General features: G+C 38.9%; 1 long non-coding RNA gene across 1 annotated transcript; it reads right to left on the reverse strand.

Moving 5' to 3' along the window:
• Positions 1 to 9,122: 9,122 nt before the first annotated feature.
• LOC116688921 (uncharacterized) lies at positions 9,123 to 14,892 on the reverse strand. The gene is made up of 3 exons (XR_004331889.1): positions 14,686 to 14,892; positions 9,636 to 9,639; positions 9,123 to 9,133 (listed from the first exon to the last, which is right to left on the reverse strand). It is a non-coding gene; the product is annotated as an uncharacterized LOC116688921 (long non-coding RNA).
• Positions 14,893 to 15,217: the final 325 nt, after the last annotated feature.

The following is a 15,217-nucleotide window of genomic DNA, read 5'->3' on the forward strand; positions in this document are numbered from 1 at the left end:
GACATGTTGGGATGTTGATTTGGCATTGACAGTATTTGTAGCTTATAAAACATTTATTTTATGGCCAGACAGATTTGTCATCTTGTGGTGTGCTGATTAAGCGTTTTAGTGACTGCCTCCTATAGTATGTGGTGACTGTACAGTAACAGCATATGTCCTAAGTGACTGACCAATTAACTCATTTAATTTCGCACGTATGAAAGTGTACATTAAGTTGTGAAGGAAAATTGTAATTTTAATCTCCTATGTTCCTTTTTTTAAGTGAACAAGCAAACGTAGGACTAGGCAAGTTGGAAGATTTAACTTTGCAACCCCAAATAGCCACATATTGTAACAACACTGACATCCATCTAAAAACAAGGTTATGTGGACAATTGTCTGGGTTTAGTATTGTATTATACTTCATAAAACTGTGCACACAGTAAGTGGGTATATAATACATGTACGTGTGTGTGTGTGTGTGTGTGTGTGTGTGTGTATATATAATATATATATATTTCAAATTATCTGAACAATATCTCTTCTTTCTCTTGACATTTTACTGGCGAAATGCAGTGATAGTAAGGAAAGGTAGGCACAAGGATAATGACACAGCATTTTTAACCATTATCCCAATTGTTCTGTCACTCAGTTACAACCCACTTATGGGAAAGCTATAGTGAGCTCCCGAAACTGCCCTTCAGATGATGTTCCTTGACGTCATCTGGCAGCAGAGACAATAGACTTTAAATCTCCCATACAATGTCCTCTTTATGTAAAATCCTGTGGACTGAGAGTAATCTACCCTCTATTATAATACTTTGTAGGATAAAAAGATGAAATATTGAATTGGTTTTTGTATTTCTGGCAGCACATTACTGTGTACTGCAAGTGTAGGTGTAGAAAAGATGCAGCAATTTAGAGACATATAATCTTTCCATCTTTCCTACCTTTTAGTTTTCCCCATTACGCAACTTCTTATGCTTAAAAATGGCAATAAAGCATTATGTCTTGTGTGTGTGTGTGTGTTTCTGTGTGTGTGTGTGTGTGTGTGTGTGTGTGTGTGTGTGTGTGTGTGTGTGTGTGGTGTGTGTGTGTGTGTGTGTGTGTTGTGTGTGTCAGTGTCATTTGGATGATATATGGGAAGAGTTGTGACATCAAGTTTACCCACAATTCTGGGCTGCCCAGGGGACCGTGAACTGTCACTTAGCCTACCAATGAAATTGAATGTTTTGCACACAGACACCCACACTGTATGCATGCACAGACAGGCAGATACAAAAGCAAATATGCATCTGCTCATGTACATACCAGAAGACATCAAGACACACACACAGGAAGACAAATTGATTCACACATACATCATGATGAAATACACACACACACACACACACACACATGCACGCATGCACGCACGCACATACACACACACACACACACACACATCCATCCATTCTGTTAGTGAGTTGACAGATGTAAATGTGCTCAGAGGACAGCAGGACTAAATGAAGATACATTAGACGTGTGTGTGTGTGTGTGTGTGTGTGTGTGTGTGTGTGTGTGTGTGTGTGTGTGTGTGTGTGTGTGTGTGTGTGTGTGGTGTGTGTGTGTGTTGGTCTGTCTAGAGCCCGACTAATAAAGGATTTTAAGACCGATACGAATATTTGGTTATTTAAAAATCCAGGAAACATAAACAAATTAGTTATTTGTAGGTATTTATGTGTTCTCACTAAAACAATATATTAAGTTGTTTTATTGTCACAACAGAACAGAGGAACATCAAAATATATTAAAGTTCTTATAAAAAAATGTATAAAAATATAAACTTATGATATGAAACTTAAAGTCCTTTGAACAAAAACACATTAACAAAAAAAAAAAAATCAGTGTTGCCAACAGGGACGTTATAGTAGTGCCCTCTGGTGGACAAACTATTTAACCCCAACGCTCATAACATGGTTGACAATCCGTTTTTATTTTTTGAATATTCATTTATCAGAATCATTTATTTGTCATTATAAATGATTCTGATGAATTAATATTTAATTTTTAATTTTTATTTTTTAATAAATTGGCCATTAAAAATGCCAATACCAATAGATCTGGAAAATCTAATATAGTATACCGTGTAATATAGGCCTGCCGATAAATCATTTGGGCTCTAGTCTGTTCTGGGGGGGCAATAACTTCTGGCACCAGCTCATACGCTTTTAAACAGTGCTGTAGTACTCGAGTCTGGTCTTGGACTTGAGGCCGGACTCAAGACCGGTTTTCTATGGTCTCGGACTCGCTGGTATTTGGACTTGGACTTGTCTCGGTCTCGGCCACTGGACTTGCCAAATATGGCTTTTGGTCTCAACCAAGTCCAGATGTCTTTATTATGTTTCTAATAATATTGGAGGGAAAGTGAAACAGAGTTTAGGCGGGGGTGTTGTTCGGCTTTTTAGACAGCTAGCTTAGCAGCAACCTCTGCTGATAAAAGCAGTAAACCTGCAGTGAAGTTTGAAATGGAGATACACATATTGTGCCTTTTGAAGGATATACAAATAATTGTACTGTTGAGTATAGTGTGAAAAACGGTTCTCATGAATTTCTTCGCTAATCATAATCTGTAAAAAATATTGATTTGGCTTCAGCTCCTTGAGTGCAGAATGTGTGTGTGTGTGTGTCCCAACCTGCTCCTTCCCTAAACTTCCTGATGTATTTATTTTAAACTTCTGCACATTGTCTCAGATAAAAAGAACACGTTAGATTACACCCTGTTCATTGTTGTTTAACCAAACTTTAACGTGTTCTATAAATACATGTCTTTCCTATTAACCCATGTCCAAATATCAATACAATACAATATTTTTTAGGGAAGGCATAAACCAACCATAGGGGTACACTCTGTATCACTGGTCACTTCTTTTCTACACTACATCTGGAGTGAAGCTATATTGTCATTTAGTTGCTCAAATGTTCAGTATTTGTACCTACTGTAGCAGTATCAGTTCTACCGCTGCTATTATGAGGAATCACCATATGTCATTCTGTTTTCTTTAGATTATGTGATATCAAGGGTAATGGCTATACTTACAAATCCTGGGAGTTGTGAGTGACAGTTTTTTACTTTTAGAACAACAAATAACCCAAAATGATTGTCTTGATAATGTCATGCATAAGACCTTTTTGTCTTGGAACCTCTCGACCAGTCCTGGTCTTGGATTTGACAAAGGTGGTCTTGACTGCAGCCCTGCTTTTAACACAGCAGACTTGATATTTACGTAGCTAGAGCTATCCTTTTCACTCAAAGATGAAAAAGCTTCCTGTGCTCTTCCTGTCAGCACACACTGAAGCATCAATGCACAATCTGCATCAGGCCAACCCCTAACCTGAACACGCTCAAAAAACAACGGGATCATTCTCATTAAACTGTGGCAGTAGTCTTAAATTATTAATATCAAAGGAACGCACAGCTCCAGACAACTGCCTGCTCTGATCTCCACTGGACCCCTTGCTTTCATTTACTAAAGATAAGTGGTGCCCTTCCAGATCTAATTTGGCTTGCTCTTTTTCTTGACAAATACTCTCCACCTCAATCTGCTTTTTAATTTGCAATTCATGTTTACATTTGTCATGCTCATGCTGAATCAACAACAGTTCCTTCTGTTGATCAAACGTTAAGCCCTGAGTCTGAAAAAGCGCACCCGTGGAAACCATGGAGACTGTAGAATCACCTTCCATGTCCACAGCCAACACACCTTTCTCCCTCAACTCAGACTTCAAAGCTATCCTAATGTTCTCTTTAAGGTGTTTTTTTCACCTACCACTACAGAGAAGTGCGCCGCAATCTTCAGCAACTGCTCCTTAGTACAACGCCCCAACACCTCTTCAGACAGAGCTGCAATAAACCAGAGATAGCAAAAGTACTCACTTCCCGTACTTAAATAGAAGTACAGATAGTTGTGTTAAAAATACTCTGGTAAAAGTAGAAGTACTGACTTAACTTCTTCACTCAAACAAAAGCAACAAAGTACAGGCTTGGAAATTTACTTGAAGAATAAAAGTTAAAGTAACCCTGTGAATGACAACCATTTTTTATGCAAAGCTACCTGTACCACGCAAATGTTACTAGAGTGCACGCTGAGAAACTTTAGTGGACATGGAAAAAAGGCTCTTTTTGTGCCATTACCTACATTTTAAATGGATGTCTGTCAATAGGCCTAAAACATCACATAAATGATTATTGTGACAGAGAATGAGACTCCAGGCTAATATGATTATTATTATTATTATTTATTTATTATCAATACTAATATAGACGGAGTAGTAAGATATGAGTTAAATTGTCAAATTGATGACAAATCTGTGAGAATTCTCAGATCCATTTTGTCTTTTTTAATCTTCCCCTTAACATTTAAAGGAATCTGCATGTATGTGTGTGTGCTCAAATATGGCTTTTGGAAAGAAAATAAAGGATAAAATATGAATTACAAAACAGACTTTAACAAGTTCCCCAGCACATTGGCCAGGAGTCATTCTTGAGGCCTACTATCTCAAACATCTTTCTCAGATAAGGCCGAGGATGATTTGAAATGTCTTGCTGCTTGCACAGATCCAGCAAGACAGTGCATCGTCCCCATGCGCACTAAGAGGACTAACCCTCCCCCTGTATGGAGTTTCCCGCTATCTAGAACAACCCAGCTAACTAACTCACCCCTAGTCTTCATGCAGCTACTTGTGTTGAGTATTTATGCACTAATGACCGCTGGCTTGGGAGATCAATTAGCACATTAGCAACCCTCCGAAAACCACGGACATGCTCCCAAGCTAAAAGCTCCACCTACGTTTGTCACAACCCTACAAAAGAGCAGCTCAACAAGCCCAAAAGTGGACCGTCGCTACAGCCTACAAGAGAAAACTCCACCCACTTTAATCATCAGTACGCACATGAGGACCCACACCAGCCACATGGATTACCTGTGCAGCAACAACAAATAATTTGTAAGAAAACAAGACAAATAGCACCACAACACTACCCCAAATGAAGAAATTAGCAAACAAACAATTACCAAAGTAAAACAAAATCTTCTTACCATTCCAACAGGCTCCCAACGAACTAAACTACAATACACACGAATCAAACACATTGCTCTCCAAACACAGTAACAAGCAACACAAGCTCAGTGTATGTTGCCTTACCAAGATGAATGAGCTCACATCTTATCAAGCTATCACATTCCTACAAGAACAACGGACCCAACTAATGTTCCCCAACTTACCAGGCTACAACAATACTAAGGCCACAACAATCCCATTTCTTACCAAATATCCTAAACCGGCACGAGCCCCCATTTTGTCACAACCTGGCCAGAGGGCCATGAAAAAAGAGGGAACGAGGCAGCTTAAATGATCATAAGTGATTTATTTAACAAAAGAATAAACTAAATAGCTTTTGTAATGTGCAAGGTGTGTCTTTGTAACTTAAATAAACCCAAAGCAAGATGTGGCAGTTGAGTTGATCAGGCCATGGTTGATGTCTGGATTGCAGTGAAGAGAGAAGAGAATGTAGTCCGACCAGGTGGAACTTTATCCCCACTGGCTCACAGCTTCCAGGTGCACCAGATCTGCCATCAACTCAAGACAAAAATGGTTAAGACCAGTGAGGTATCACTCGCACAGAGTGGCCTCAGTGGATCACACAGGGGGCGACACACCTATTAACTTAGTTATCCACATAATTGGATTCAGATACTTCACAAATGTCAAGGAAAAACCCAATAGTCACATGTGTAAAACTTACGATCACTTACACTAGTCTGTCTTAATCTTATCTCTGCACACACAGTTAGCAACAATGTATTAAAGACAAAAAAAAATGTACTTTGCATGTGCATGCTTATGTTTATGCTTTCTGTATGTATTTGAGCATTCACGGAAGTTGGCTCACACACGTGTAAATGTGCGTGTGAGTCTTGGTGAGGCAAGTTATGATATTTTCTCCATGTTTTTGTCCCCTCTGTTCTGACATACCACAGCCTCAGGGCAGGTCACTCTTTCTATGACAAGGCACAGTCAGGTCAAGGTTGTCATAGCGATAATGACAGGAAGGAAAAAGAAAGAACAGAATGTGTAGACAGTAATCTTTGGAGAGGAAGGAAGAGAAGGAGAAGGATCAGCGGGGGGTGAGTGATGAGGGAGACTAGGAATGGATATGGTTTTAGATTATTTTGAGGTTTCCTGGCTGAATGAGATGCTATTATATCTGCCGCCCCCTTCTCCTCAGGACTGCCTATCACCGTAAGGTGTGGGGACCTTGAGGAGTTATCATGGAGGGCTCATGAAGCTCTTAGCAAAGTTTGTTACATAGAAAATAGACAAGTGAGCAGAAGGATGGACAAACTTCCGACATTCCGTTTGCTGACTTTGTATTTTCTTTTTGCTGATGCCATTTCTGTAATGTCCTTAATTCTATTTAGTTTCAGTAATGCAATACTCAGAGAGTAGCACATTTGAACTGCTGCTTCATGCTTTCATATTAACTAAATAGTTTAGGCCTGGAGTGCAGTATGAATTGGTCAGAAGCACAAGCATTAAGCTATTTTTGGCCACATTAACTTTTAGAATTATGAAAATCTTTAAAACTTAAAGTGATCATTTTTACAATTTTGTAAGTAGACTACACATTATTCTATCTTGACTTTAAATAATAACGAAGTATACAAGCTTTTTTCAAATTCACATTTAAGCTGTGGGGTGTCACACTGTCATCCTTTCTATGAGCACTTCAGTAATTTGATTTTAAAGTTAAAATGTTTATGTTACAAAAAGTAGAAAAACAAAACAGTAAAGCCACTAGTCGGCCTAAACATGAACAAAAGTAAAGGCAGTAGCCAATACTGATGCTGCAGCGCTCTAAAAACATCAGAGACTGTCTCTGATGTGTCACAGATTAAAGTCTTGGGCCTTCAGATTATCATATTGGAAGTTAGTTGCACAATTTTAGGCTGAGCTGTCCCTGATTAAAGTCATTGTTGCAGGGTTCATTTTCCAATAAGTTTGCATAATTTGCTTGTTGGTAATAAACATTTAAACTCTTATCCATTGTATTTGATGTTGTTGGGTATCACAAAACGGAATATGATACAAAAAAAGTAGGTACTATTTTACAGCGGTTTGCAATTATTCTCCCTTCCCCCACACTGCATTGCATTACGTCACGTTGGGGAGACGACAGACCAAAGCCCAAGAGAGAGAGAGATGAGAGACAAAGCGTACAACTTTAAAATAAAAAATGTTTACATTTGTATCCAAGATATTTTGGGAAGTTGTTTTAAATTCATTCTTAGAGGTTTTAACCTATAAAGATTCCCCTCTGTCCCATAAGTACGTAGTAAGTAAACTCATGTTTTGTCCCTCAGCAATTTCTTTAAACTTCCCTCCCCTGCTGGGAAATGTAATCTTTCCAGCCCGAACAATTGCCCACAGTTTCCTTCAAGTCAGTTTTGGCCCAGGACAATTTTGGAGACAGTGTCCTCACTTGGTATCTGAAAACCTTAATGCAAATAAGCTGATTTAGCTAAAAATGAATCAGGGGTGGTATCTTACTTGAACTAAACTATCCTGTCTGCACAGTTCTATTACAGCTGTTAATAATTGAATGTCAGTCAGTTTTTACAGCTTGCAGCAGCACTCAAGTGGTAATTATGGGCCCTGGACATGCTTGTTCCAACTTTTACCAGCTGTTGGCACATTACAGCTAACCTACTGCTGAGAAGATTGAACTATTATTGATCTGAATCTTTATCCGGAGCCCCATTATAAAAGGCTTGTTCACTTCAGATTTGTTTCACCTTAATAATCTCAACAATAAGATCATTCATTACTTTAAGTGGCACTCACCCCTATCTTCTACAGGCTCTCTTTATCCGTTGCCTTTTTCTAAATCAGAAAATGCTTAGCACAGCATTGCTCTTATATCTCCCAAATGCAACTGCTAGACTGAATTTTAAAACGGGGAGACATTGTTAAGGAAGGTTGGTGAATGGTGGACCCAAAATGCAGAGGTGGAAACTGAGGATAGTTAAGATGATTTAATGAAAATCTAAAAAATGCACAAAAACTAAAGGAACCCAGGAAACAAGGAGGCAAAAACTGGTAATACAAAAATAAGGAACAAGTAAAATAGAAAGCAAAGGAACACTAGCACGAACCAGGAAGACTAACAAACAACATTACTAACTGGAGACCGCACATACACAGTAACACTACAATGCTCTGACAACGGACAAGGGGAACACCAAGACTAAATACAGAGGGTAACAAGGTAACAAAAGGCAGGTCTGGGCTGGGAAACAGGTGAAAGACATCAGACAACAAGACATCAGACAAGGGTGGGAAAACTAAGGCAGGAAGTAAAACTAAACAAGATGACACAGAAAACAAGACTATCACAATAAAACAGGAAATATAACAGACAAGACCAAAAATTACATAATCACAAGACAAGACAGAAAACCAGGCTAAGAAATTAAGACAGGAAAACAGACTACCACAATAAGACAAGACACTCAAACCATAAAAGACATGATCACATTCCTACAATTTTAATTTACCATTGACCACATCAACGTGGGGGTTTCTGTAGATGTCTTTGGTCTACCACAATAATCAAAATTGATGCTCAAAGGTGTTGTAGTCCTAAAGTTGAATACGTGGAAACTCCCATTGTAAGTGTATTAGAGGAAATGCACTCAAACTCACGACTAGAGAATGAGCAAGGGAGTACAGGACTGAGGTAGCAGTGCCAGAGAGAGAGAGAGAGAGAGAGAGAGAGAGAGAGAGAGAGGAGGAGAGAGAGAGAGGAGAGAGAGGAGAGAGAGAGAGAGAGAGGGAGAGAGAGAGAGAGAGAGAGAGAGAGAGAGAGAGAGAGAGAGAGAGAGAGAGAGAGAGAGAGAGAGAGAGAGAGAGAGCGCGCAAGTTTTAAAATCCTCAAGCACAAATCCCTCAAGCTTGAGTTTAACAGGTTGTGTCTTGAAGTAATTATTCCCTTTGCAATATTGTTATTGCCAGGAGATAAACCTCTATGCTTTGTGTCTGAAAATGTTGAGAATATTTCTTTGTCAACTAACTGATCTTAGTAGCCCAGAAGAATTGTGCCAAAACACTAGAGCTCTGGGTTCACTATTGTGTAGTTTAGTAAAATGTACAAAATGTAGCAGAACACAGTAATGACTCGCTCTCTAGTTATTAGGTGTAGTGTACAGTAAAAGGTTTTGTTTGTAGTGACACATTTTACAGTAGGCCTGTGTTTCTACTTCATGTCTCCATGGCTGGTGGTCTTTAGAATGTCATCCTTCAGAGCGTAGGGATGTTCTATATTAGCAACCAATATTTCTTGGTTCCTTAGTCAAGCTGGAAAGACTGGGGAGAGCTGGTGTTTAACGGAGTGTAGCTGCCACAGTGATTACTCTGTTTAGCAAGTGATTGATTAGAAGCACTGCTGGAAATGTCACTTGTCCTGCTAATATATTTTCACCAAGGGAACATAGCAAAGGCGGTGTTAATACATTTTAATGTTTTCTCCAAGGAAGCAGAGCAGAAATAGAACTTTTAGGAACCGTCTGTACATAGAATATATTTTGCTATTGCAATGTTTGGTATTACATTCACACGCAACTTCTAATCCATTGGTGTTGTTTACTATGTAACTTATGATTTAACTACTGATTCCTATCCTGATTGATAGGCTGTGGTTTATTCTGTGGTGTTCTGTGTTGTAGAACACAGTAAAGTCTGTATTCTGATTGCCGTCCCTCTCTGGTGATTGTTTTCAATTACTACTGCAAACATCACTGGCTGGCCCACTTAAAAGGAAAATCCAACATCCGACCTTGTCAAGCAGAAAAAGTGTGTTGTCCTTGTTATCTTGAACAATGCTGTCACTATTTGAGATCATAAACATCTTTCTGTCCCAATGCAATAAATAGATAAAAGCTCTGATTAATAATATCAGTGATGGACATTACATTATGCTGCTTTCAATATGAACCAAATGAACTGTGACCACACAGTATTTGTTTGAGCTTTGCCATACTCGGCATCCCTTGGTTTATACGGCTGTATGCCAGAAAACTTGATCATTGCTAGCTCCCGAGTGATAAGGTTAGTGCTATTAGAAACTACTGTAAGTGTTAATACATATTACTGCATGGACACATATACCAACTATTAATGCTTAGTATACTAGTGTAGGTTGTATTTTGTTGCAAAATTAATTCACACTGCTATTTATAAAAGGTGAAGTAAAAATATAGTACAGCCTGTATAGCCTGTTTAAACTTGAAATTGTGTTTAAAGAATGAATTTGTTATGTGTGAAACTAAAGTTGAACCCAAATGTGGACAACAACGCAGAGCCAAATGAAAGTTTTACAGATTTATTGCAAATGTCAAGGAATGCAATAGTGCAAAGGCAAAGCCCAAATTAAACAGATTTTAGATCCAGGTTACAGAGCGGGAGTGGTACCATAATGTAAGGGTGTCCATGTCCAAAAGTCCAGAGATCCAGTGTAGAGAGAGCAGGAATGGTGGATGGCAGGCGTGATGGGGCAGTAGGAGTCAGGTTCCCAGAATTGTGGCAGAAAGAGAACAAACAGGGTTTGCAAAAAACACAAGCGCTGGATTTAAATGGGTAGAGTCTGCAGTGCAACTAACATGGTTGTCTTGACTATGATCTGACGAAGAGTGGTGGGTTGACCGGGTATTTGAAGCAGAGGTGATTTGTGTAGATGAGCTACAGCTGGAACCCTGACTCCCGCACACCAGGCTTCACTCCTGCAATTAAGGACAGACAAGGGGGAGGGGGAGAGCAGAGACAGAGAGATACCTAGCAGCAGCAGCAGCAGCAGGCCTTACAAAATTATATACAGAGAAATCATTTCCTCCTTATCCCCACTAAAACGCTATTATTTAGTAATTTGTCTCAATATTAAAGATAACTGCTTCAGCTAGCAGCCAACCTATTTGGTAACTCTCCTTAAAGGGGCATTAACCTGAAAATCAATGCTCCTCTTACACATATTGGAAACAAAATAGTAATAAATATATTTAAAGGCCTCCATTTGTTGGAGCACGTATATGTTCTGAAGGTGGAATACCCCTTTAATGTATTTGATTAATGAGTTAGCTGTTGACACATTAAAACTCGGGGAGCACAGGATGTGGTCAGGGGCCTCCGTTCAGCTTTGGCCCTGGGCCACAGTTGGCCAAGAGCCCCCTTAGTGTTTGGTTGGTTAGAGTTATTATGTAGAATGTGTCAGTGAAGCTGTTAATACATTTACACCATGGGAACACTTGCGGTGCTGGGGAGTCCATTTACCTCAGGGGCTTTGGCATCTTTCCAACAGCAACAACTCTCCATCAAGAATCACAGATTAAAGGAGTATTGCCGATTGTTTTGGTAATACATGTACACCATGGGAACTGAGTTGAGTAGTGTTAATGGTTTATGGATTACACCCATTGAGAGATGCTTTCAGTGTGAACTCTGGGTCACGGTAGAGATGTGTGTAGATTTAAAGGATGGGGAGTGATTTATTCAGACTCAAAATTGTGGGTGGTGGGCAGGTAAAATAATGGTGATTGCATACGCTAATACTAGGGAGTTGAGTATATCAAAACTGTAGTATGGTATAAATGGACTTGCTTGTCTTAAGATTTATTTTATATACTCTGAAGCTTACTGACCAAGGCTTTTGGTGCATTAAAAAATGACAGTAACAGAATTTTTTTAAATGTATTTAGAGGATGCAGAACATTGCTTTGCATTTCCCCAACCTGCATTTTGAGTCAAGCTGCAATAGATTTCAGAAATCCTTTCATTTAAAAAAGTTAACTAATCTTAAAGTTTTAATCACACTGTAAGATGAAAATTTCCAGACAAATTTCAAATGCTAACATCTGTTTAAATCCCTGTTTGGCAATATCTGCACACGGTTTGACATTTGTTCTGGTTCCGCTTGGGTTTAACTATACAGCCCCCTGGAAACCAAACAAGAAATTAGTGATTTTTGCCAGGTATAAGGAGCTAGAGCTAAACATCTGTTCCAACTTTGGCTTGTGGCAAGTTACATGCTGTGGATGCAAATATAGTTCACTCCAGTTGTTTTGTTACTCTCAGGTAACTAGGGGTCATTTTCCACTCTCATTCCATGTGTTTTTAAAGAAGTGAAACAGCATCCCTCACATGAAATGGTGAGAATTTGAAATAAATACATAAAATACAAATATCACCTTGACATTTAGTTTCAATTTATTTTATTTTAGTCTTAAAGCCTACATATTTTAGCAGTCTTTAGTGACTGTCATGTTAATGCGAGAAACATTTTCTGTAATTGTTACTATGAATCCAGTAATTATGATGATGTTTAATTTGATTAAACGTCAATTTATTTGCGTATACTTTTCTGTATAGAATGGTGTGTCTGTATCTAGTGTACTACATTTAGACGACAGAGAGAAAGCAAGAGGTTATGGTGGTTGGCTTTTATCCATTAGAAACTGCTTTAGTGCATCCATCAGATTCAAGGAGCTGTTTGCTTTGCTATTTTTAGTGGATGGTTAGCTAATATGCGTCACTGCATATTTATACAGTAGGAGAGAGCAGAGGTAGTGTGGAGGACCATGCTTAAGAAACTTTATTTCAGCAGTAGCCATTTTAGGCCTGACCTCTGATATCACACATTGACAGATGGATACATGACATTTTCGATGTAGACACAGGTCTAACTGAACAACAATTTAGAAAGACAGACCATGTCTAGAGTTAGTGAGTGTAAACAGTTTGCAATGTGAGCAACAAGAAAGTGTCTTAGGTTTTATCTTTGTTCATATGTCTGTCTGGACAAGCTCTTTACAAAGGCTAGCAATGTGATATGTGGAGTGTAGAGTTGTCTTTTCAGTAGGGTCCTGCTACATCTTGTTGTGGTTGTGTTACCATTATAAAGAGACAAACTAATAGTGGATGAGCAGAGATAAGAAATTAGAAAAGATCAAACAGATAATAGGATACTGTTTTCTATGTACAAGATTTTAGCAAGAAACTGATAGTAATTTATTATTATTCCTAATATTAATTTATTTAGTAAAAGCCTTTATCAACACCTCTCTCATCCACCTCTTCCTGTCTTCCTCACTTCCTCATTCCTTCTGGCTCTCATCTTTTACTGCCGTCATCCTTTGTTTGTTTTTCCCCTGAATACATCTTTTCTATCCCCTCTTTACTCTGTCTGTATTCTTCCACTTTGCATTCTCCACTCTCTTTATCCCAATTTGAATGTTACAGACAGTGCCTAGCCAAAATCTGGTCACCTTTTGCCGTTGCTCACTTCTGTTTCACTATTATATATCACCATTATGTATCACCATAGCAACACACTGACCTGCCCTAAGAGAGAGAGAGAGAGAGAGAGAGAGAGAGAGACACACACACACACACACACACACTCACACACACTCACACAGCAATGCCTATACAAGCACAGGCTTGTAGATGTTATTAGAACAGGAACTGTGGGATTCAGCTTTTCTGCAGACAGAGATAGACAGATACTCTCTAGACATCAGGTTATGAATGGACAGAACAAGCGATGTGTAGGTATTTAAAAGCCACCAGCTAAGGTTAAGGATGAGGGATGTGTTATGACACATGTAACTTCACCTTACTCTTTCCAGCCTTATCTTAATTTGCAATTGTGAAACTTGTTTATTGCAATAAAACTCCTTAAAGACAGATGCTCTCTGTGGATTCATGTTTTGTTTTTATAAGGCTAAGAGAAAAGTTTCCATAACATGGTGCAAGTCGAAAGTTCCCCACCATCACACATACAGCTCAAACTGGGATCCAATTCTCCAGTCAAGTTAATGGCTGAGAAGACGATGACAATATCAACATGGCTTACCCCAACTTTTTATATACAGTTGAGCTTTCCTCTCTGACATGTGTATTGAAGGTAACACATGGCTCTCTGCACAATCACTAGCACAGCACCTGAATACCACCCTAGCAACACAGTTTTGATTTAGAATTATTCAATCTATTTATATAAAAAGACATTTTCAGTTATGTGCGAATTTTTGGTGTTGTGCTTCTGTGTTTGGAACATTTAGTTCTCACCAAATTAGCTTTAATGAGATAATGAAAACCATGCATTGTCCTCAGTTCTCTTTATGACCACACAGCATTCAGTCCCTTGTACACAAATGACCACGTTTTGTATTATGATTGGTCCAGAATTATAATGCACGCCTTTTTTTGTGAAATGACCCCAAATGCACTTGACTTGCATATTGTTTGAATAAACTGAAAAACAAATTTTAAGTAATCACATTGATTATGCTATTGAATACAATTGCAAGCAGCTAATTTGAACTTCCCCAGCCATGAGGTTGAAACTAAACAATGTTGTATAGTACTGATTAAAAACAAAGCAAACAAATCAAAGCAATGTGCACTGTGTGGGCGATATGACCTCACTTTTTTTTTTGTGGTGACGGTACAGTACAGTACATTATAATAGATAATCCAGTCAAAACAAGATTCCAGCTTTGTTTGCTCTATTTTAAGGGCAATGTAAGGGAACATATCTTAGGACGGAAAAATTAAAGAAAATATTTCAAAGTTTTTTCACCTCAGAAATAAAGGTGTTACGTCATTTGGGAATACAGCCTGTGCACCAAAATACAACAAACCACGATCCAGCCACTCACCGACAAGATGGTTGGGCGAGGGGGTGGAGGTTAGTGCAACACTTGTCTGTAATTGGCTGGAACGTGGTTTGATGTATTTTGGTGCACAGCCTGTGCCCCTAGTGTTTGTTTGACGTTTACGACCCCTGTGTTGTCTCCCGAGACTGGGCTTTTTCCCAGTCTATTCAGGGGGAAGGCAGCTAGTGGATCAAGGAGAGGTGCCTACCATTTGAGACAAAATGAAATTGGTCTGAAACCATGCAGGAACTCATAGTACACCTTTAACCCACATAAAGAAAGAGTTTGGAAAAAACGCTTTTCTTCTCGATATTTTGTCATGCTGATCTAAATGTAGGCTGAACCCCTAGGTTCACCATGGATGCGGAAGTACAGCAATATACCTGCCGCGAGTAGTATCCTCGCTGTTAACACCAGAAGCGCATTTCTCTGCTTCTTCCAGCTGACAAATATGTTGAAAACATACTCACAGACAGCAATGCTACATGGCC

This window comes from Etheostoma spectabile, chromosome 1 (genome assembly GCF_008692095.1).
Source record: "Etheostoma spectabile isolate EspeVRDwgs_2016 chromosome 1, UIUC_Espe_1.0, whole genome shotgun sequence".
NCBI classification, from domain to species: Eukaryota; Metazoa; Chordata; class Actinopteri; order Perciformes; family Percidae; genus Etheostoma; species Etheostoma spectabile.